Genomic DNA, 23,134 nt, shown 5'->3' on the forward strand with positions numbered 1-23,134 from the left:
CCTCTGAGGCTGTCCCGAGCCAATATCGGGAGGGTTTCGTTACCATCCCAACGACGAGATTAAGACGCTTAATCTGGTCAAATATCGTACAACCTTTTACCTTTATTTTTCACCAAGTGGGGAGAAAAGGCGTGTGTGTGTGTGTGTTTGTGGGGGGACGAAGGGGAGGCGAAGGGAAAAAAGGGAACAAGGGTAAGGGGAAAAGATAGAGAAAAGTTGGAAAAGGAGAGAGGAAGCTAGCTACCACCACTCCGAGGCCGATGATGTTCCGCTGACTCCGCTCGATTCACAGCTCAAGCTGGGGGGCCTCCGGCGAGGGACGAGGAGCGAGGGCCGAGGGAGGGAGTGAGAAAGAGGGTGGAAGTTTTCCCACCCCTCCCGTGGTAGTTCAGACCAATAGTAATATTTGGGTCTGGGGTCTCCTGCTCCTTATTGGGTCTCATCACTGTCCCTAGGTAGGCCGTTGACTCTTGCCGTTTCTGCTGACAGGTGTGTCTCCATTCTTAGGTCCAGCCATTAGCTCTCAAGGTCCTGACAAAGAAGGTGATAACTCCAGCAATTAGCACTCTTTCAGCAGTGCACAGGAATGCAAATTGCTGGTGACGCCCTTATCATTCCCGCCTGCAGCAGCTCTGGGCCCTTTCTCACTGTACTAGGGAGTGCGGCCTAAGGCTTCAGCAAATTTAACCACTCATGCCAAGCAGGTTTTATAGAAGTTCTCGTTCAGTGCAGGCTTGGTGTGTCCCGGGTGGTCGCAGGGAGACCATCTCAGGGGTCGCAGCAGCCCAGTGGTTGTGGCCTGCCTGCACCCCATGCACCAAGAAATGTTTAAGGCAAAAAAATCATTCATCAGTCCGCCACAGAGGCCAGTGGCAGACTCCTGGCTGCTGGCTGTGTTTGTGAGGTCACAGCAGCCTGAGTGCCTCGGAGGCCAGTGGCAGGCTCCTGGCTGCTGGCTGTGTTTGTGAGGTCACAGCAGCCTCAGTGCTTCCTAGGCCAGCGGCAGGCTCCTGGCTGATGGTTGTGCTTGTGAGGTCACAGCAGCCTCAATGCCTCCTACACCAGTGACAGGCTCCTGGCTGCTGGCTGTGCTTGTGCGGTCACAGCAGCCTCAGTGACTCATAGGTTAATGTCTAGCGCCCCCTGCTGGCTGTGCTTGTGAGGTCACAGCAGCCTCAGTGCCTTCAAGCTTAGTGTCTAGCGACCCCTGCTGACTGTGCTTGTGAGGTCACAGCAGCCTGGGTGCCTCGGAGGCCAGTGGCACGCTCCTGGCTTCTGGCTGTGCTTGTGACATCAAAGCAGCCTGAGTGCCTCCTAGGCCAGTGTCAGGCTCATGGCTGCTGGCTGTGCTTGTAAGGCTACAGCAGCCTCAGTGCCTCTGATGCCAGTGGCAGGCTCCTGGCTGCTGGCTGGGCTTCTGAGGTCACAGCAGCCTGGGTGCCTCGGAGGCCAGTGGCAGGCTCATGGCTTCTGACTATGCTTGTGACATCAAAGCAGCCTGAGTGCCTCCTAGGCCAGTGTCAGGCTCATGGCTGCTGCCTGTGCTTGTAAGGCCACAGCAGCCTCAGTGCCTCCTAGGCCATTGGCAGGCTCCTGGCTGCTGGCTGGGCTTCTGAGGTCACAGCAGCCTCAGTGCCTTATAGGTTAGTGTCTAGTGCCTCCTGCTGGCTGTGCTTGTGAGGTCACAGCAGCCTCAGTGCCTTATAGGTTAGTGTCTAGTGCCCCCTGCTGGCTGTGCTTGTGAGGTCAAGGCAGCCTCAGTGCCTCATAGGTTAGCGACTAGTTCCCCCTGCTGGCTGTGCTTGTGAGGTCAAAGCAGCCTCAGTGCCTCCTAGGCCATTGGCAGGCTCATGGCTGCTGGCTGTGCTTGTGAGGTCACAGCAGCCTCAGTGCCTCTGAGGCTGTCCCGAGCCAATATCGGGAGGGTTTCGTTACCATCCCAACGACGAGATTAAGACGCTTAATCCGGTCAAATATCGTACAACCTTTTACCTTTATTTTTCACCAAGTGGGGAGAAAAGGCGCGTGTGTGTGTGTTTGTGGGGGGACGAAGGGGAGGCGAAGGGAAAAAAGGGAACAAGGGTAAGGGGAAAAGATAGAGAAAAGTTGGAAAAGGAGAGAGGAAGCTAGCTACCACCACTCCGAGGCCGATGATGTTCCGCTGACTCCGCTCGAATCACAGCTCAAGCTGGGGGGCCTCCGGCGAGGGCCGAGGAGCGAGGGCCGAGAGAGGGAGTGAGAAAGAGGGTGGAAGTTTTCCCACCCCTCCCGTGGTAGTTCAGACCAATAGTAATATTTGGGTCTGGGGTCTCCTGCTCCTTATTGGGTCTCATCACTGTCCCTAGGTAGGCCGTTGACTCTTGCCGTTTCTGCTGACAGGTGTGTCTCCATTCTTAGGTCCAGCCATTAGCTCTCAAGGTCCTGACAAAGAAGGCGATAACTCCAGCAATTAGCACTCTTTCAGCAGTGCACAGGAATGCAAATTGCTGGTGACGCCCTTATCATTCCCGCCTGCAGCAGCTCTGGGCCCTTTCTCACTGTACTAGGGAGTGCGGCCTAAGGCTTCAGCAAATTTAGCCACTCATGCCAAGCAGGTTTTATAGAAGTTCTCGTTCAGTGCAGGCTTGGTGTGTCCCGGGTGGTCGCAGGGAGACCATCTCAGGGGTCGCAGCAGCCCAGTGGTTGTGGCCTGCCTGCACCCCATGCACCAAGAAATGTTTAAGGCAAAAAAATCATTCATCAGTCCGCCACAGAGGCCAGTGGCAGACTCCTGGCTGCTGGCTGTGCTTGTGAGGTCACAGCAGCCTGAGTGCCTCGGAGGCCAGTGGCAGGCTCATGGCTGCTGACTGTGCTTGTGACATCAAAGCAGCCTCAGTGCCTCCTAGGCCAGTGTAAGACTCATGGCAGCTGGCTGTGCTTGTGACATCAAAGCAGCCTGAGTGCCTCCTAGGCCAGTGTCAGGCTCATGGCTGCTGCCTGTGCTTGTAAGGCCACAGCAGCCTCAGTGCATCTGATGCCAGTGGCAGGCTCCTGGCTGCTGGCTGGGCTTCTGAGGTCACAGCAGCCTCAGTGCCTTATAGGTTAGTGTCTAGTGCCTCCTGCTGGCTGTGCTTGTGAGGTCACAGCAGCCTCAGTGCCTTATAGGTTAGTGTCTAGTGCCCCCTGCTGGCTGTGCTTGTGAGGTCAAGGCAGCCTCAGTGCCTCATAGGTTAGCGACTAGTTCCCCCTGCTGGCTGTGCTTGTGAGGTCAAAGCAGCCTCAGTGCCTCCTAGGCCATTGGCAGGCTCATGGCTGCTGGCTGTGCTTGTGAGGTCACAGCAGCCTCAGTGCCTCTGAGGCTGTCCCGAGCCAATATCGGGAGGGTTTCGTTACCATCCCAACGACGAGATTAAGACGCTTAATCCGGTCAAATATCGTACAACCTTTTACCTTTATTTTTCACGAAGTGGGGAGAAAAGGCGTGTGTGTGTGTGTTTGTGGGGGGACGAAGGGGAGGCGAAGGGAAAAAAGGGAACAAGGGTAAGGGGAAAAGATAGAGAAAAGTTGGAAAAGGAGAGAGGAAGCTAGCTACCACCACTCCGAGGCCGATGATGTTCCGCTGACTCCGCTCGAATCACAGCTCAAGCTGGGGGGCCTCCGGCGAGGGACGAGGAGCGAGGGCCGAGAGAGGGAGTGAGAAAGAGGGTGGAAGTTTTCCCACCCCTCCCGTGGTAGTTCAGACCAATAGTAATATTTGGGTCTGGGGTCTCCTGCTCCTTATTGGGTCTCATCACTGTCCCTAGGTAGGCCGTTGACTCTTGCCGTTTCTGCTGACAGGTGTGTCTCCATTCTTAGGTCCAGCCATTAGCTCTCAAGGTCCTGACAAAGAAGGCGATAACTCCAGCAATTAGCACTCTTTCAGCAGTGCACAGGAATGCAAATTGCTGGTGACGCCCTTATCATTCCCGCCTGCAGCAGCTCTGGGCCCTTTCTCACTGTACTAGGGAGTGCGGCCTAAGGCTTCAGCAAATTTAGCCACTCATGCCAAGCAGGTTTTATAGAAGTTCTCGTTCAGTGCAGGCTTGGTGTGTCCCGGGTGGTCGCAGGGAGACCATATCAGGGGTCGCAGCAGCCCAGTGGTTGTGGCCTGCCTGCACCCCATGCACCAAGAAATGTTTAAGGCAAAAAAATCATTCATCAGTCCGCCACAGAGGCCAGTGGCAGACTCCTGGCTGCTGGCTGTGCTTGTGAGGTCACAGCAGCCTGAGTGCCTCGGAGGCCAGTGGCAGGCTCATGGCTGCTGACTGTGCTTGTGACATCAAAGCAGCCTGAGTGCCTCCTAGGCCAGTGTAAGACTCATGGCAGCTGGCTGTGCTTGTGAGGTCACAGCAGCCTCAGTGCCTCCTACGCCAGTGGCAGGCTCATGGCTGCTGGCTGTGCTTGTGAGGTACAGCTGCCTGAGTGCTTCCTAGGCCGGTGGAAGGCTCATGGCTGCTGGCTGTGTTTGTGAGGTCTCAGCAGTCTCAGTGCTTCTGAGACCAGTGGCAGGCTCATGGATGCTGGCTGTGCTTGTGAGGTCACAGCAGCCTGAGTGCCTCACAGGTTTGTGTCTAGCACGCACTGCTGGCTGTGCTTGTGAGGTCACAGCAGCCTCAGTGCCTCCTAGGTTAAGTCTAGAGACTCCTGTTGGCTGTGCTTCTGAGGTCACAGCAGCCTGCGTGCCTCCTAGGCCAGTGGCAGGCTCCTGGCTGCTGGCTGTGCTTGTGAGGTCACAGCAGCCTCAGTGCCTGCCAGGCCATTGGCAGCCTCATGGCTGCTGGCTGTGCTTGTGAGGTTACAGCGGACTCAGGGCCTCTGAGGCCAGTGGAAGGCTCATGGCAGCTGGCTGTGCTTGTGAGGTCACAGCTGCCTGAGTGCCTCCTAGGCCAGTGGCAGGCTCCTGGGTGTTGGCTGTGCTTGTGAGGTCACAACAGCTTCAGAGCCTCATAGGTTAGTGTCAGGCTCATGGGTGCTGGCTGTGCCTGTGAGGTCACATCAGCCTCAGTGCCTCCTAGTCCAGTGGCATTCTCTTGGCTGCTGCCTCTGCTTGTGAGGTCACAGCAGCCTGAGTGCCTCTGAATCCAGTGACATGTTCCTGGCTGCTGGATGTGCTTGTGAGGTCACAGCAGCCTGAGTGCCTCCGAGGCCAGTGGCAGGCTCCTGGCTGCTGGTTGTGCTTGTGAGGTCACAGCTGACTCAGCGCCTCCTAGGCCAGTAGGCAGGCTCCTGGCTGCTGGCTGTGCTTGTGAGGTCAAAGCAGCCTCAGTGCCTCCTACGCCAGTGGCAGGCTCATGGCTGCTGGCTGAGCTTCTAAGGTCACAGCAGCCTGAGTGCCTGACAGGTTTGCGGCAGGCTCATGGCTGCTGGCTGTGCTTGTGAGGTAACAGCAGATTGAGTGCCTCTGAGGCCAGTGGCAAGCTCCTGGCTGCTGGCTGTACTTGGGAGGTTACAGCAGCCTCAGAGCCTGACAGGCCACTGTCAGGCTCCTGGCTGCTGGCTGTGCTTGTGAGTTCACAGCAGCCTCAGTGCCTCATAGATTAGTGCCTGGCTCCTGGCTCCTGGCTGTGCTTGTGAGGTCACACCAGCCTCAGTGCCCCCTAGGCCAGTGGCAGGCTCCTGGCTACTGGCTCTGCCTGTGAGGTCACAGCAGCCTCAGTGCCCCCTAGGCCAGTGGCAGGCTCCTGGCTGCTGGTTGTGGTTGTGAGGTCAAAGCAGACTCAGTGCCTCCTAAGCCAGTAGCAGGCTCCTGGCTGCTGGCTGTACTTGTTGGGTCATAGCAGCCTGAGTGCCTCCTAGGCCAGTAACAGGCTCTTGGCTGATGGCTGTGCTTTGGAGGTCACAGCAGCCTGAGTGCCTCTGAGCCCAGTGGCAGGCTCATGGCTGCTAGCTGTGCTTGTGAGGTCACAGCAGCCTCTGTGCCTCCTAGGCCAGTGGCAGGGTCCAGGCTGCTGGCTGAACTTCTAAGGTCACAGCAGACACAATGCCTCTTAGGATTCTGGCAGGCTCATGGGAGGTGGCTGAGCTTGTGAGGTCACAGGAGACTGAGTGCCTCCTACGCCAGTGGCAGGCTCATGGCTGCTAGCTGTGCTTGTTGCGTCACAGCAGCCTGAGTGCCTCCTAGGCCAGTGGCAGGCTGCAGGCTGTTCGCTGTGCTTGTGAGGTCACAGCAGCTTGAGAACCTCTGAGGCCAGTGGCAAGCTCATGGGTGCTGGCTGTGCTTGTGAGGTCACAGCAGCCTGAGTGCTTCTGAGGCCATTTGCAGGCTCCTGGCTGCTGGCTGTGCTTGGGAGGTCACAACAGCTTCAGAGCCTCATAGGTTAGTGTCAGGCTCATGGCTGCTGGCTGTGCTTGTGAGGCCACAGCAGCCTAAGTGCCTCCTAGTCCAGTGGCATTCTCCTGGCTGCTGCCTGTGCTTGTGAGGTCACAGCAGCCTGAGTGCCTCCGAGGCCAGTGGCAGGCTCCTGGCTGCTCTCTGTGCTTGTGACATCACAGCAGCCTCAGTCCTTGGAGGCCAGTGGCAGGCTGCTGGCTGCTGGCTGTACTTGTGAGGTCACAGCAGCCTCAGTCCCTCCAAGGCCAGTGGCAGGTTCATGGCTGCTGGCTGTGCTTGTGAGGTCACAGCAGCCTGAGTGCCTCCCAGGTCAGTGGCAGGCTCATGGCTGCGGGCTGTTCTTCTGACGTCACAGCAGCCTACGCGCCTCCTAAGTTAGTGTACAGCGCCCCCTGCTGGCTGTACTTGTGAGGTCACAGCAGCCTGAGTGCTTCTGAGGCCAGTGGCAGGCTCATGGCTGCTGGCTGAGCTTCTAAGGTCATAGCAGCCTCAGTGTCTCACAGGTTTGTGGCAGGCTCATGGCTGCCGGCTGTGCTTGTGAGGTCACAGCAGCCAGAGAGCCTCTGAGGCCAGTGGCAAGCTCATGGCTGCTGGCTGTGCTTGGGAGGTTACAGCAGTCTCAGGGCCTGACAGGCCACTGTCAGGCTCCTGGCTGCTGGCTGTGCTTGTGAGGTCACAGCAGCCTCAGTGCCTCATAGATTAGTGGCAGGTTCCTGGCTGCTGGCTGTGCTTGTGAGGTCACAGCAGCCTGAGTGCCTCCTAGGCCAGTGGCAGGCTGCAGGCTGTTCGCTGTGCTTGTGAGGTCACAGCAGCTTGAGAACCTCTGAGGCCAGTGGCACGCTCATGGCTGCTGCCTGTGCTTCTGAGGTCACAACAGCTTCAGAGCCTCATAGGTTAGTGTCAGGCTCATGGCTGCCGGCTGTGCTTGTGAGGTCACAGCAGCCTCAGTGCCTCTGATCCCGCTGGCAGGCTCATGGCTGCTAGCTGTGCTGGTGAGGTTACAGCAGCCTCAGTGCCTTGGAGGCCAGTGGAAGGCTCATGGCTGCTGGCTGTGCTTGTGAAGTTACAGCAGCCTCAGTGCCTCTGAGCCCAATGGCAGGCGCATGGCTGCTGGCTGTGTTTGTGAGGTCTGAGCATCCTCAGTGCCTCTGAGCCCACTGGCAGGCTCATGGCTGCTAGCTGTTCTTGTGAGGTTACAGCAGCCTCAGAGCCTCGGAGGCCAGTGTCAGGCTCATGGCTGCTGTCTGTGCTTGTGAGGTCACAGAAGCCTCAGAGCCTCCTAGGCCAGTGTCAGGCTCCTGGCTACTAGCTGTGCTTCTGAGGTCACAGCAGCCTTAGTGCCTCGCAGGCCAGTGGCAGGCTCATGGCTGCTGACTATGCTTGTGTGGTCACAGATGCCTTAGTGCCTCCTACACTACTGTCAGGCTCATGGCTGCTGGCTGTGCTTGTGAGGTCAGAGTGGCCTCAGTGCCTTATAGGTTTGTGTCTAGCGCCCCCTGCTGGCTGTGCTTGTGAGGTCATAGCAGCCTCAGTGCTTCCTAGGCAGTGGCAGGCTCATGGCTGCTGGCTGAGCTTCTAAGGTCATAGCAGCCTCAGTGTCTCACAGGTTTGTGGCAGGCTCATGGCTGCCGGCTGTGCTTGTGAGGTCACAGCAGCCAGAGAGCCTCGGAGGCCAGTGGCAAGCTCATGGCTGCTGGCTGTGCTTGTGAGGTCACAGCAGCCTCAGTGCCTCGGAGGCCAGTGGCAGGCTCATGGCTGCTGACTGTGCTTGTGACATCAAAGCAGCCTGAGTGCCTCCTAGGCCAGTGTAAGACTCATGGCAGCTGGCTGTGCTTGTGACATCAAAGCAGCCTGAGTGCCTCCTAGGCCAGTGTCAGGCTCATGGCTGCTGCCTGTGCTTGTAAGGCCACAGCAGCCTCAGTGCCTCCTAGGCCATTGGCAGGCTCCTGGCTGCTGGCTGGGCTTCTGAGGTCACAGCAGCCTCAGTGCCTTATAGGTTAGTGTCTAGTGCCTCCTGCTGGCTGTGCTTGTGAGGTCACAGCAGCCTCAGTGCCTTATAGGTTAGTGTCTAGTGCCCCCTGCTGGCTGTGCTTGTGAGGTCAAGGCAGCCTCAGTGCCTCATAGGTTAGCGACTAGCGCCCCCTGCTGGCTGTGCTTGTGAGGTCAAAGCAGCCTCAGTGCCTCCTAGGCCATTGGCAGGCTCATGGCTGCTGGCTGTGCTTGTGAGGTCACAGCAGCCTCAGTGCCTCTGAGGCTGTCCCGAGCCAATATCGGGAGGGTTTCGTTACCATCCCAACGACGAGATTAAGACGCTTAATCCGGTCAAATATCGTACAACCTTTTACCTTTATTTTTCACCAAGTGGGGAGAAAAGGCGCGTGTGTGTGTGTTTGTGGGGGGACGAAGGGGAGGCGAAGGGAAAAAAGGGAACAAGGGTAAGGGGAAAAGATAGAGAAAAGTTGGAAAAGGAGAGAGGCAGCTAGCTACCACCACTCCGAGGCCGATGATGTTCCGCTGACTCCGCTCGAATCACAGCTCAAGCTGGGGGGCCTCCGGCGAGGGACGAGGAGCGAGGGCCGAGAGAGGGAGTGAGAAAGAGGGTGGAAGTTTTCCCACCCCTCCCGTGGTAGTTCAGACCAATAGTAATATTTGGGTCTGGGGTCTCCTGCTCCTTATTGGGTCTCATCACTGTCCCTAGGTAGGCCGTTGACTCTTGCCGTTTCTGCTGACAGGTGTGTCTCCATTCTTAGGTCCAGCCATTAGCTCTCAAGGTCCTGACAAAGAAGGCGATAACTCCAGCAATTAGCACTCTTTCAGCAGTGCACAGGAATGCAAATTGCTGGTGACGCCCTTATCATTCCCGCCTGCAGCAGCTCTGGGCCCTTTCTCACTGTACTAGGGAGTGCGGCCTAAGGCTTCAGCAAATTTAGCCACTCATGCCAAGCAGGTTTTATAGAAGTTCTCGTTCAGTGCAGGCTTGGTGTGTCCCGGGTGGTCGCAGGGAGACCATATCAGGGGTCGCAGCAGCCCAGTGGTTGTGGCCTGCCTGCACCCCATGCACCAAGAAATGTTTAAGGCAAAAAAATCATTCATCAGTCCGCCACAGAGGCCAGTGGCAGACTCCTGGCTGCTGGCTGTGCTTGTGAGGTCACAGCAGCCTGAGTGCCTCGGAGGCCAGTGGCAGGCTCATGGCTGCTGACTGTGCTTGTGACATCAAAGCAGCCTGAGTGCCTCCTAGGCCAGTGTAAGACTCATGGCAGCTGGCTGTGCTTGTGAGGTCACAGCAGCCTCAGTGCCTCCTACGCCAGTGGCAGGCTCATGGCTGCTGGCTGTGCTTGTGAGGTACAGCTGCCTGAGTGCTTCCTAGGCCGGTGGAAGGCTCATGGCTGCTGGCTGTGTTTGTGAGGTCTCAGCAGTCTCAGTGCTTCTGAGACCAGTGGCAGGCTCATGGATGCTGGCTGTGCTTGTGAGGTCACAGCAGCCTGAGTGCCTCACAGGTTTGTGTCTAGCACGCACTGCTGGCTGTGCTTGTGAGGTCACAGCAGCCTCAGTGCCTCCTAGGTTAAGTCTAGAGACTCCTGTTGGCTGTGCTTCTGAGGTCACAGCAGCCTGCGTGCCTCCTAGGCCAGTGGCAGGCTCCTGGCTGCTGGCTGTGCTTGTGAGGTCACAGCAGCCTCAGTGCCTGCCAGGCCATTGGCAGCCTCATGGCTGCTGGCTGTGCTTGTGAGGTTACAGCGGACTCAGGGCCTCTGAGGCCAGTGGAAGGCTCATGGCAGCTGGCTGTGCTTGTGAGGTCACAGCTGCCTGAGTGCCTCCTAGGCCAGTGGCAGGCTCCTGGGTGTTGGCTGTGCTTGTGAGGTCACAACAGCTTCAGAGCCTCATAGGTTAGTGTCAGGCTCATGGGTGCTGGCTGTGCCTGTGAGGTCACATCAGCCTCAGTGCCTCCTAGTCCAGTGGCATTCTCTTGGCTGCTGCCTCTGCTTGTGAGGTCACAGCAGCCTGAGTGCCTCCGAGGCCAGTGGCAGGCTCCTGGCTGCTGGTTGTGCTTGTGAGGTCACAGCTGACTCAGCGCCTCCTAGGCCAGTGGCAGGCTCCTGGCTGCTGGCTGTGCTTGTGAGGTCAAAGCAGCCTCAGTGCCTCCTACGCCAGTGGCAGGCTCATGGCTGCTGGCTGAGCTTGTGAGGTCACAGCAGCCTCAGTGCCTTATAGGTTAGTGTCTAGTGCCTCCTGCTGGCTGTGCTTGTGAGGTCACAGCAGCCTCAGTGCCTTATAGGTTAGTGTCTAGTGCCCCCTGCTGGCTGTGCTTGTGAGGTCAAGGCAGCCTCAGTGCCTCATAGGTTAGCGACTAGCGCCCCCTGCTGGCTGTGCTTGTGAGGTCAAAGCAGCCTCAGTGCCTCCTAGGCCATTGGCAGGCTCATGGCTGCTGGCTGTGCTTGTGAGGTCACAGCAGCCTCAGTGCCTCTGAGGCTGTCCCGAGCCAATATCGGGAGGGTTTCGTTACCATCCCAACGACGAGATTAAGACGCTTAATCCGGTCAAATATCGTACAACCTTTTACCTTTATTTTTCACGAAGTGGGGAGAAAAGGCGTGTGTGTGTGTGTTTGTGGGGGGACGAAGGGGAGGCGAAGGGAAAAAAGGGAACAAGGGTAAGGGGAAAAGATAGAGAAAAGTTGGAAAAGGAGAGAGGAAGCTAGCTACCACCACTCCGAGGCCGATGATGTTCCGCTGACTCCGCTCGAATCACAGCTCAAGCTGGGGGGCCTCCGGCGAGGGACGAGGAGCGAGGGCCGAGAGAGGGAGTGAGAAAGAGGGTGGAAGTTTTCCCACCCCTCCCGTGGTAGTTCAGACCAATAGTAATATTTGGGTCTGGGGTCTCCTGCTCCTTATTGGGTCTCATCACTGTCCCTAGGTAGGCCGTTGACTCTTGCCGTTTCTGCTGACAGGTGTGTCTCCATTCTTAGGTCCAGCCATTAGCTCTCAAGGTCCTGACAAAGAAGGCGATAACTCCAGCAATTAGCACTCTTTCAGCAGTGCACAGGAATGCAAATTGCTGGTGACGCCCTTATCATTCCCGCCTGCAGCAGCTCTGGGCCCTTTCTCACTGTACTAGGGAGTGCGGCCTAAGGCTTCAGCAAATTTAGCCACTCATGCCAAGCAGGTTTTATAGAAGTTCTCGTTCAGTGCAGGCTTGGTGTGTCCCGGGTGGTCGCAGGGAGACCATCTCAGGGGTCGCAGCAGCCCAGTGGTTGTGGCCTGCCTGCACCCCATGCACCAAGAAATGTTTAAGGCAAAAAAATCATTCATCAGTCCGCCACAGAGGCCAGTGGCAGACTCCTGGCTGCTGGCTGTGCTTGTGAGGTCACAGCAGCCTCAGTGCCTCATCGTTTAGTGTCTAGCGCCCCCTGCTGGTTGTGCTACAGAGGTCACAGCAGCCTCAGTGCTTCCTAGGCCAGTGGCAGGCTCCTGGCTGCTGGCTGTGTTTGTGAGGTCACAGCAGCCTCAGTGCTTCCTAGGCCAGTGGCAGGCTCCTGGCTGCTGGTTGTGCTTGTGAGGTCACAGCAGCCTCAATGCCTCCTACACCAGTGACAGGCTTCTGGCTGCTGGCTGTGCTTGTGCGGTCACAGCAGCCTCAGTGACTCATAGGTTAATGTCTAGCGCCCCCTGCTGGCTGTGCTTGTGAGGTCACAGCAGCCTCAGTGCCTCGTAGGCCAGTGGCAGGCTCATGGTTGCTGGCTGTGCTTGTGAGGTCACAGCAGCCTCAGTGCCTTCAAGCTTAGTGTCTAGCGACCCCTGCTGACTGTGCTTGTGAGGTCACAGCAGCCTGGGTGCCTCGGAGGCCAGTGGCAGGCTCCTGGCTGCTGGCTGGGCTTCTGAGGTCACAGCAGCCTCAGTGCCTTATAGGTTAGTGTCTAGTGCCCCCTGCTGGCTGTGCTTGTGAGGTCAAAGCAGCCTCAGTGCCTCATAGGTTAGCGACTAGTTCCCCCTGCTGGCTGTGCTTGTGAGGTCAAAGCAGCCTCAGTGCCTCCTAGGCCTTTGGCAGGCTCATGGCTGCTGGCTGTGCTTGTGAGGTCACAGCAGCCTCAGTGCCTCTGAGGCTGTCCCGAGCCAATATCGGGAGGGTTTCGTTACCATCCCAACGACGAGATTAAGACGCTTAATCCGGTCAAATATCGTACAATCTTTTACCTTTATTTTTCACCAAGTGGGGAGAAAAGGCGCGTGTGTGTGTGTTTGTGGGGGGACGAAGGGGAGGCGAAGGGAAAAAGGGGAACAAGGGTAAGGGGAAAAGATAGAGAAAAGTTGGAAAAGGAGAGAGGAAGCTAGCTACCACCACTCCGAGGCCGATGATGTTCCGCTGACTCCGCTCGAATCACAGCTCAAGCTGGGGGGCCTCCGGCGAGGGACGAGGAGCGAGGGCCGAGAGAGGGAGTGAGAAAGAGGGTGGAAGTTTTCCCACCCCTCCCGTGGTAGTTCAGACCAATAGTAATATTTGGGTCTGGGGTCTCCTGCTCCTTATTGGGTCTCATCACTGTCCCTAGGTAGGCCGTTGACTCTTGCTGTTTCTGCTGACAGGTGTGTCTCCATTCTTAGGTCCAGCCATTAGCTCTCAAGGTCCTGACAAAGAAGGCGATAACTCCAGCAATTAGCACTCTTTCAGCAGTGCACAGGAATGCAAATTGCTGGTGACGCCCTTATCATTCCCGCCTGCAGCAGCTCTGGGCCCTTTCTCACTGTACTAGGGAGTGCGGTCTAAGGCTTCAGCAAATTTAGCCACTCATGGCAAGCAGGTTTTATAGAAGTTCTCGTTCAGTGCAGGCTTGGTGTGTCCCGGGTGGTCGCAGGGAGACCATCTCAGGGGTCGCAGCAGCCCAGTGGTTGTGGCCTGCCTGCACCCCATGCACCAAGAAATGTTTAAGGCAAAAAAATCATTCATCAGTCCGCCACAGAGGCCAGTGGCAGACTCCAGGCTGCTGGCTGTGCTTGTGAGGTCACAGCAGCCTCAGTGCCTCATCGTTTAGTGTCTAGCGCCCCCTGCTGGTTGTGCTTGTGAGGTCACAGCAGCCTCAGTGCTTCCTAGGCCAGTGGCAGGCCCTGGCTGCTGGCTGTGTTTGTGAGGTCACAGCAGCCTCAGTGCTTCCTAGGCCAGTGGCAGGCTCCTGGCTGCTGGCTGTGCTTGTGAGGTCACAGCAGCCTCAGTGCCTTATAGGTTAGTGTCTAGTGCCCCCTGCTGGCTGTTCTTGTGAGGTCAAAGCAGCCTCAGTGCCTCATAGGTTAGCGACTAGTGCCCCCTGCTGGCTGTGCTTGTGAGGTCAAAGCAGCCTCAGTGCCTCCTAGGCCATTGGCAGGCTCATGGCTGCTGGCTGTGCTTGTGAGGTCACAGCAGCCTCAGTGCCTCTGAGGCTGTCCCGAGCCAATATCGGGAGGGTTTCGTTACCATCCCAACGACGAGATTAAGACGCTTAATCTGGTCAAATATCGTACAACCTTTTACCTTTATTTTTCACCAAGTGGGGAGAAAAGGCGTGTGTGTGTGTGTGTTTGTGGGGGGACGAAGGGGAGGCGAAGGGAAAAAAGGGAACAAGGGTAAGGGGAAAAGATAGAGAAAAGTTGGAAAAGGAGAGAGGAAGCTAGCTACCACCACTCCGAGGCCGATGATGTTCCGCTGACTCCGCTCGATTCACAGCTCAAGCTGGGGGGCCTCCGGCGAGGGACGAGGAGCGAGGGCCGAGGGAGGGAGTGAGAAAGAGGGTGGAAGTTTTCCCACCCCTCCCGTGGTAGTTCAGACCAATAGTAATATTTGGGTCTGGGGTCTCCTGCTCCTTATTGGGTCTCATCACTGTCCCTAGGTAGGCCGTTGACTCTTGCCGTTTCTGCTGACAGGTGTGTCTCCATTCTTAGGTCCAGCCATTAGCTCTCAAGGTCCTGACAAAGAAGGTGATAACTCCAGCAATTAGCACTCTTTCAGCAGTGCACAGGAATGCAAATTGCTGGTGACGCCCTTATCATTCCCGCCTGCAGCAGCTCTGGGCCCTTTCTCACTGTACTAGGGAGTGCGGCCTAAGGCTTCAGCAAATTTAACCACTCATGCCAAGCAGGTTTTATAGAAGTTCTCGTTCAGTGCAGGCTTGGTGTGTCCCGGGTGGTCGCAGGGAGACCATCTCAGGGGTCGCAGCAGCCCAGTGGTTGTGGCCTGCCTGCACCCCATGCACCAAGAAATGTTTAAGGCAAAAAAATCATTCATCAGTCCGCCACAGAGGCCAGTGGCAGACTCCTGGCTGCTGGCTGTGTTTGTGAGGTCACAGCAGCCTGAGTGCCTCGGAGGCCAGTGGCAGGCTCCTGGCTGCTGGCTGTGTTTGTGAGGTCACAGCAGCCTCAGTGCTTCCTAGGCCAGCGGCAGGCTCCTGGCTGCTGGTTGTGCTTGTGAGGTCACAGCAGCCTCAATGCCTCCTACACCAGTGACAGGCTCCTGGCTGCTGGCTGTGCTTGTGCGGTCACAGCAGCCTCAGTGACTCATAGGTTAATGTCTAGCGCCCCCTGCTGGCTGTGCTTGTGAGGTCACAGCAGCCTCAGTGCCTTCAAGCTTAGTGTCTAGCGACCCCTGCTGACTGTGCTTGTGAGGTCACAGCAGCCTGGGTGCCTCGGAGGCCAGTGGCACGCTCCTGGCTTCTGGCTGTGCTTGTGACATCAAAGCAGCCTGAGTGCCTCCTAGGCCAGTGTCAGGCTCATGGCTGCTGGCTGTGCTTGTAAGGCTACAGCAGCCTCAGTGCCTCTGATGCCAGTGGCAGGCTCCTGGCTGCTGGCTGGGCTTCTGAGGTCACAGCAGCCTGGGTGCCTCGGAGGCCAGTGGCAGGCTCATGGCTTCTGACTATGCTTGTGACATCAAAGCAGCCTGAGTGCCTCCTAGGCCAGTGTCAGGCTCATGGCTGCTGCCTGTGCTTGTAAGGCCACAGCAGCCTCAGTGCCTCCTAGGCCATTGGCAGGCTCCTGGCTGCTGGCTGGGCTTCTGAGGTCACAGCAGCCTCAGTGCCTTATAGGTTAGTGTCTAGTGCCTCCTGCTGGCTGTGCTTGTGAGGTCACAGCAGCCTCAGTGCCTTATAGGTTAGTGTCTAGTGCCCCCTGCTGGCTGTGCTTGTGAGGTCAAGGCAGCCTCAGTGCCTCATAGGTTAGCGACTAGTTCCCCCTGCTGGCTGTGCTTGTGAGGTCAAAGCAGCCTCAGTGCCTCCTAGGCCATTGGCAGGCTCATGGCTGCTGGCTGTGCTTGTGAGGTCACAGCAGCCTCAGTGCCTCTGAGGCTGTCCCGAGCCAATATCGGGAGGGTTTCGTTACCATCCCAACGACGAGATTAAGACGCTTAATCCGGTCAAATATCGTACAACCTTTTACCTTTATTTTTCACCAAGTGGGGAGAAAAGGCGCGTGTGTGTGTGTTTGTGGGGGGACGAAGGGGAGGCGAAGGGAAAAAAGGGAACAAGGGTAAGGGGAAAAGATAGAGAAAAGTTGGAAAAGGAGAGAGGAAGCTAGCTACCACCACTCCGAGGCCGATGATGTTCCGCTGACTCCGCTCGAATCACAGCTCAAGCTGGGGGGCCTCCGGCGAGGGCCGAGGAGCGAGGGCCGAGAGAGGGAGTGAGAAAGAGGGTGGAAGTTTTCCCACCCCTCCCGTGGTAGTTCAGACCAATAGTAATATTTGGGTCTGGGGTCTCCTGCTCCTTATTGGGTCTCATCACTGTCCCTAGGTAGGCCGTTGACTCTTGCCGTTTCTGCTGACAGGTGTGTCTCCATTCTTAGGTCCAGCCATTAGCTCTCAAGGTCCTGACAAAGAAGGCGATAACTCCAGCAATTAGCACTCTTTCAGCAGTGCACAGGAATGCAAATTGCTGGTGACGCCCTTATCATTCCCGCCTGCAGCAGCTCTGGGCCCTTTCTCACTGTACTAGGGAGTGCGGCCTAAGGCTTCAGCAAATTTAGCCACTCATGCCAAGCAGGTTTTATAGAAGTTCTCGTTCAGTGCAGGCTTGGTGTGTCCCGGGTGGTCGCAGGGAGACCATCTCAGGGGTCGCAGCAGCCCAGTGGTTGTGGCCTGCCTGCACCCCATGCACCAAGAAATGTTTAAGGCAAAAAAATCATTCATCAGTCCGCCACAGAGGCCAGTGGCAGACTCCTGGCTGCTGGCTGTGCTTGTGAGGTCACAGCAGCCTGAGTGCCTCGGAGGCCAGTGGCAGGCTCATGGCTGCTGACTGTGCTTGTGACATCAAAGCAGCCTCAGTGCCTCCTAGGCCAGTGTAAGACTCATGGCAGCTGGCTGTGCTTGTGACATCAAAGCAGCCTGAGTGCCTCCTAGGCCAGTGTCAGGCTCATGGCTGCTGCCTGTGCTTGTAAGGCCACAGCAGCCTCAGTGCATCTGATGCCAGTGGCAGGCTCCTGGCTGCTGGCTGGGCTTCTGAGGTCACAGCAGCCTCAGTGCCTTATAGGTTAGTGTCTAGTGCCTCCTGCTGGCTGTGCTTGTGAGGTCACAGCAGCCTCAGTGCCTTATAGGTTAGTGTCTAGTGCCCCCTGCTGGCTGTGCTTGTGAGGTCAAGGCAGCCTCAGTGCCTCATAGGTTAGCGACTAGTTCCCCCTGCTGGCTGTGCTTGTGAGGTCAAAGCAGCCTCAGTGCCTCCTAGGCCATTGGCAGGCTCATGGCTGCTGGCTGTGCTTGTGAGGTCACAGCAGCCTCAGTGCCTCTGAGGCTGTCCCGAGCCAATATCGGGAGGGTTTCGTTACCATCCCAACGACGAGATTAAGACGCTTAATCCGGTCAAATATCGTACAACCTTTTACCTTTATTTTTCACCAAGTGGGGAGAAAAGGCGTGTGTGTGTGTGTTTGTGGGGGGACGAAGGGGAGGCGAAGGGAAAAAAGGGAACAAGGGTAAGGGGAAAAGATAGAGAAAAGTTGGAAAAGGAGAGAGGAAGCTAGCTACCACCACTCCGAGGCCGATGATGTTCCGCTGACTCCGCTCGAATCACAGCTCAAGCTGGGGGGCCTCCGGCGAGGGACGAGGAGCGAGGGCCGAGAGAGGGAGTGAGAAAGAGGGTGGAAGTTTTCCCACCCCTCCCGTGGTAGTTCAGACCAATAGTAATATTTGGGTCTGGGGTCTCCTGCTCCTTATTGGGTCTCATCACTGTCCCTAGGTAGGCCGTTGACTCTTGCCGTTTCTGCTGACAGGTGTGTCTCCATTCTTAGGTCCAGCCATTAGCTCTCAAGGTCCTGACAAAGAAGGCGATAACTCCAGCAATTAGCACTCTTTCAGCAGTGCACAGGAATGCAAATTGCTGGTGACGCCCTTATCATTCCCGCCTGCAGCAGCTCTGGGCCCTTTCTCACTGTACTAGGGAGTGCGGCCTAAGGCTTCAGCAAATTTAGCCACTCATGCCAAGCAGGTTTTATAGAAGTTCTCGTTCAGTGCAGGCTTGGTGTGTCCCGGGTGGTCGCAGGGAGACCATCTCAGGGGTCGCAGCAGCCCAGTGGTTGTGGCCTGCCTGCACCCCATGCACCAAGAAATGTTTAAGGCAAAAAAATCATTCATCAGTCCGCCACAGAGGCCAGTGGCAGACTCCTGGCTGCTGGCTGTGCTTGTGAGGTCACAGCAGCCTGAGTGCCTCGGAGGCCAGTGGCAGGCTCATGGCTGCTGACTGTGCTTGTGACATCAAAGCAGCCTGAGTGCCTCCTAGGCCAGTGTAAGACTCATGGCAGCTGGCTGTGCTTGTGAGGTCACAGCAGCCTCAGTGCCTCCTACGCCAGTGGCAGGCTCATGGCTGCTGGCTGTGCTTGTGAGGTACAGCTGCCTGAGTGCTTCCTAGGCCGGTGGAAGGCTCATGGCTGCTGGCTGTGTTTGTGAGGTCTCAGCAGTCTCAGTGCTTCTGAGACCAGTGGCAGGCTCATGGATGCTGGCTGTGCTTGTGAGGTCACAGCAGCCTGAGTGCCTCACAGGTTTGTGTCTAGCACGCACTGCTGGCTGTGCTTGTGAGGTCACAGCAGCCTCAGTGCCTCCTAGGTTAAGTCTAGAGACTCCTGTTGGCTGTGCTTCTGAGGTCACAGCAGCCTGCGTGCCTCCTAGGCCAGTGGCAGGCTCCTGGCTGCTGGCTGTGCTTGTGAGGTCACAGCAGCCTCAGTGCCTGCCAGGCCATTGGCAGCCTCATGGCTGCTGGCTGTGCTTGTGAGGTTACAGCGGACTCAGGGCCTCTGAGGCCAGTGGAAGGCTCATGGCAGCTGGCTGTGCTTGTGAGGTCACAGCTGCCTGAGTGCCTCCTAGGCCAGTGGCAGGCTCCTGGGTGTTGGCTGTGCTTGTGAGGTCACAACAGCTTCAGAGCCTCATAGGTTAGTGTCAGGCTCATGGGTGCTGGCTGTGCCTGTGAGGTCACATCAGCCTCAGTGCCTCCTAGTCCAGTGGCATTCTCTTGGCTGCTGCCTCTGCTTGTGAGGTCACAGCAGCCTGAGTGCCTCTGAATCCAGTGACATGTTCCTGGCTGCTGGATGTGCTTGTGAGGTCACAGCAGCCTGAGTGCCTCCGAGGCCAGTGGCAGGCTCCTGGCTGCTGGTTGTGCTTGTGAGGTCACAGCTGACTCAGCGCCTCCTAGGCCAGTAGGCAGGCTCCTGGCTGCTGGCTGTGCTTGTGAGGTCAAAGCAGCCTCAGTGCCTCCTACGCCAGTGGCAGGCTCATGGCTGCTGGCTGAGCTTCTAAGGTCACAGCAGCCTGAGTGCCTGACAGGTTTGCGGCAGGCTCATGGCTGCTGGCTGTGCTTGTGAGGTAACAGCAGATTGAGTGCCTCTGAGGCCAGTGGCAAGCTCCTGGCTGCTGGCTGTACTTGGGAGGTTACAGCAGCCTCAGAGCCTGACAGGCCACTGTCAGGCTCCTGGCTGCTGGCTGTGCTTGTGAGTTCACAGCAGCCTCAGTGCCTCATAGATTAGTGCCTGGCTCCTGGCTCCTGGCTGTGCTTGTGAGGTCACACCAGCCTCAGTGCCCCCTAGGCCAGTGGCAGGCTCCTGGCTACTGGCTCTGCCTGTGAGGTCACAGCAGCCTCAGTGCCCCCTAGGCCAGTGGCAGGCTCCTGGCTGCTGGTTGTGGTTGTGAGGTCAAAGCAGACTCAGTGCCTCCTAAGCCAGTAGCAGGCTCCTGGCTGCTGGCTGTACTTGTTGGGTCATAGCAGCCTGAGTGCCTCCTAGGCCAGTAACAGGCTCTTGGCTGATGGCTGTGCTTTGGAGGTCACAGCAGCCTGAGTGCCTCTGAGCCCAGTGGCAGGCTCATGGCTGCTAGCTGTGCTTGTGAGGTCACAGCAGCCTCTGTGCCTCCTAGGCCAGTGGCAGGGTCCAGGCTGCTGGCTGAACTTCTAAGGTCACAGCAGACACAATGCCTCTTAGGATTCTGGCAGGCTCATGGGAGGTGGCTGAGCTTGTGAGGTCACAGGAGACTGAGTGCCTCCTACGCCAGTGGCAGGCTCATGGCTGCTAGCTGTGCTTGTTGCGTCACAGCAGCCTGAGTGCCTCCTAGGCCAGTGGCAGGCTGCAGGCTGTTCGCTGTGCTTGTGAGGTCACAGCAGCTTGAGAACCTCTGAGGCCAGTGGCAAGCTCATGGGTGCTGGCTGTGCTTGTGAGGTCACAGCAGCCTGAGTGCTTCTGAGGCCATTTGCAGGCTCCTGGCTGCTGGCTGTGCTTGGGAGGTCACAACAGCTTCAGAGCCTCATAGGTTAGTGTCAGGCTCATGGCTGCTGGCTGTGCTTGTGAGGCCACAGCAGCCTAAGTGCCTCCTAGTCCAGTGGCATTCTCCTGGCTGCTGCCTGTGCTTGTGAGGTCACAGCAGCCTGAGTGCCTCCGAGGCCAGTGGCAGGCTCCTGGCTGCTCTCTGTGCTTGTGACATCACAGCAGCCTCAGTCCTTGGAGGCCAGTGGCAGGCTGCTGGCTGCTGGCTGTACTTGTGAGGTCACAGCAGCCTCAGTCCCTCCAAGGCCAGTGGCAGGTTCATGGCTGCTGGCTGTGCTTGTGAGGTCACAGCAGCCTGAGTGCCTCCCAGGTCAGTGGCAGGCTCATGGCTGCGGGCTGTTCTTCTGACGTCACAGCAGCCTACGCGCCTCCTAAGTTAGTGTACAGCGCCCCCTGCTGGCTGTACTTGTGAGGTCACAGCAGCCTGAGTGCTTCTGAGGCCAGTGGCAGGCTCATGGCTGCTGGCTGAGCTTCTAAGGTCATAGCAGCCTCAGTGTCTCACAGGTTTGTGGCAGGCTCATGGCTGCCGGCTGTGCTTGTGAGGTCACAGCAGCCAGAGAGCCTCTGAGGCCAGTGGCAAGCTCATGGCTGCTGGCTGTGCTTGGGAGGTTACAGCAGTCTCAGGGCCTGACAGGCCACTGTCAGGCTCCTGGCTGCTGGCTGTGCTTGTGAGGTCACAGCAGCCTCAGTGCCTCATAGATTAGTGGCAGGTTCCTGGCTGCTGGCTGTGCTTGTGAGGTCACAGCAGCCTGAGTGCCTCCTAGGCCAGTGGCAGGCTGCAGGCTGTTCGCTGTGCTTGTGAGGTCACAGCAGCTTGAGAACCTCTGAGGCCAGTGGCACGCTCATGGCTGCTGCCTGTGCTTCTGAGGTCACAACAGCTTCAGAGCCTCATAGGTTAGTGTCAGGCTCATGGCTGCCGGCTGTGCTTGTGAGGTCACAGCAGCCTCAGTGCCTCTGATCCCGCTGGCAGGCTCATGGCTGCTAGCTGTGCTGGTGAGGTTACAGCAGCCTCAGTGCCTTGGAGGCCAGTGGAAGGCTCATGGCTGCTGGCTGTGCTTGTGAAGTTACAGCAGCCTCAGTGCCTCTGAGCCCAATGGCAGGCGCATGGCTGCTGGCTGTGTTTGTGAGGTCTGAGCATCCTCAGTGCCTCTGAGCCCACTGGCAGGCTCATGGCTGCTAGCTGTTCTTGTGAGGTTACAGCAGCCTCAGAGCCTCGGAGGCCAGTGTCAGGCTCATGGCTGCTGTCTGTGCTTGTGAGGTCACAGAAGCCTCAGAGCCTCCTAGGCCAGTGTCAGGCTCCTGGCTACTAGCTGTGCTTCTGAGGTCACAGCAGCCTTAGTGCCTCGCAGGCCAGTGGCAGGCTCATGGCTGCTGACTATGCTTGTGTGGTCACAGATGCCTTAGTGCCTCCTACACTACTGTCAGGCTCATGGCTGCTGGCTGTGCTTGTGAGGTCAGAGTGGCCTCAGTGCCTTATAGGTTTGTGTCTAGCGCCCCCTGCTGGCTGTGCTTGTGAGGTCATAGCAGCCTCAGTGCTTCCTAGGCAGTGGCAGGCTCATGGCTGCTGGCTGAGCTTCTAAGGTCATAGCAGCCTCAGTGTCTCACAGGTTTGTGGCAGGCTCATGGCTGCCGGCTGTGCTTGTGAGGTCACAGCAGCCAGAGAGCCTCGGAGGCCAGTGGCAAGCTCATGGCTGCTGGCTGTGCTTGTGAGGTCACAGCAGCCTCAGTGCCTCGGAGGCCAGTGGCAGGCTCATGGCTGCTGACTGTGCTTGTGACATCAAAGCAGCCTGAGTGCCTCCTAGGCCAGTGTAAGACTCATGGCAGCTGGCTGTGCTTGTGACATCAAAGCAGCCTGAGTGCCTCCTAGGCCAGTGTCAGGCTCATGGCTGCTGCCTGTGCTTGTAAGGCCACAGCAGCCTCAGTGCATCTGATGCCAGTGGCAGGCTCCTGGCTGCTGGCTGGGCTTCTGAGGTCACAGCAGCCTCAGTGCCTTATAGGTTAGTGTCTAGTGCCTCCTGCTGGCTGTGCTTGTGAGGTCACAGCAGCCTCAGTGCCTTATAGGTTAGTGTCTAGTGCCCCCTGCTGGCTGTGCTTGTGAGGTCAAGGCAGCCTCAGTGCCTCATAGGTTAGCGACTAGCGCCCCCTGCTGGCTGTGCTTGTGAGGTCAAAGCAGCCTCAGTGCCTCCTAGGCCATTGGCAGGCTCATGGCTGCTGGCTGTGCTTGTGAGGTCACAGCAGCCTCAGTGCCTCTGAGGCTGTCCCGAGCCAATATCGGGAGGGTTTCGTTACCATCCCAACGACGAGATTAAGACGCTTAATCCGGTCAAATATCGTACAACCTTTTACCTTTATTTTTCACCAAGTGGGGAGAAAAGGCGCGTGTGTGTGTGTTTGTGGGGGGACGAAGGGGAGGCGAAGGGAAAAAAGGGAACAAGGGTAAGGGGAAAAGATAGAGAAAAGTTGGAAAAGGAGAGAGGCAGCTAGCTACCACCACTCCGAGGCCGATGATGTTCCGCTGACTCCGCTCGAATCACAGCTCAAGCTGGGGGGCCTCCGGCGAGGGACGAGGAGCGAGGGCCGAGAGAGGGAGTGAGAAAGAGGGTGGAAGTTTTCCCACCCCTCCCGTGGTAGTTCAGACCAATAGTAATATTTGGGTCTGGGGTCTCCTGCTCCTTATTGGGTCTCATCACTGTCCCTAGGTAGGCCGTTGACTCTTGCCGTTTCTGCTGACAGGTGTGTCTCCATTCTTAGGTCCAGCCATTAGCTCTCAAGGTCCTGACAAAGAAGGCGATAACTCCAGCAATTAGCACTCTTTCAGCAGTGCACAGGAATGCAAATTGCTGGTGACGCCCTTATCATTCCCGCCTGCAGCAGCTCTGGGCCCTTTCTCACTGTACTAGGGAGTGCGGCCTAAGGCTTCAGCAAATTTAGCCACTCATGCCAAGCAGGTTTTATAGAAGTTCTCGTTCAGTGCAGGCTTGGTGTGTCCCGGGTGGTCGCAGGGAGACCATATCAGGGGTCGCAGCAGCCCAGTGGTTGTGGC

This window comes from Dromaius novaehollandiae, chromosome 5, assembly GCF_036370855.1.
Source record: "Dromaius novaehollandiae isolate bDroNov1 chromosome 5, bDroNov1.hap1, whole genome shotgun sequence".
Lineage (NCBI taxonomy): Eukaryota > Metazoa > Chordata > Aves > Casuariiformes > Dromaiidae > Dromaius > Dromaius novaehollandiae.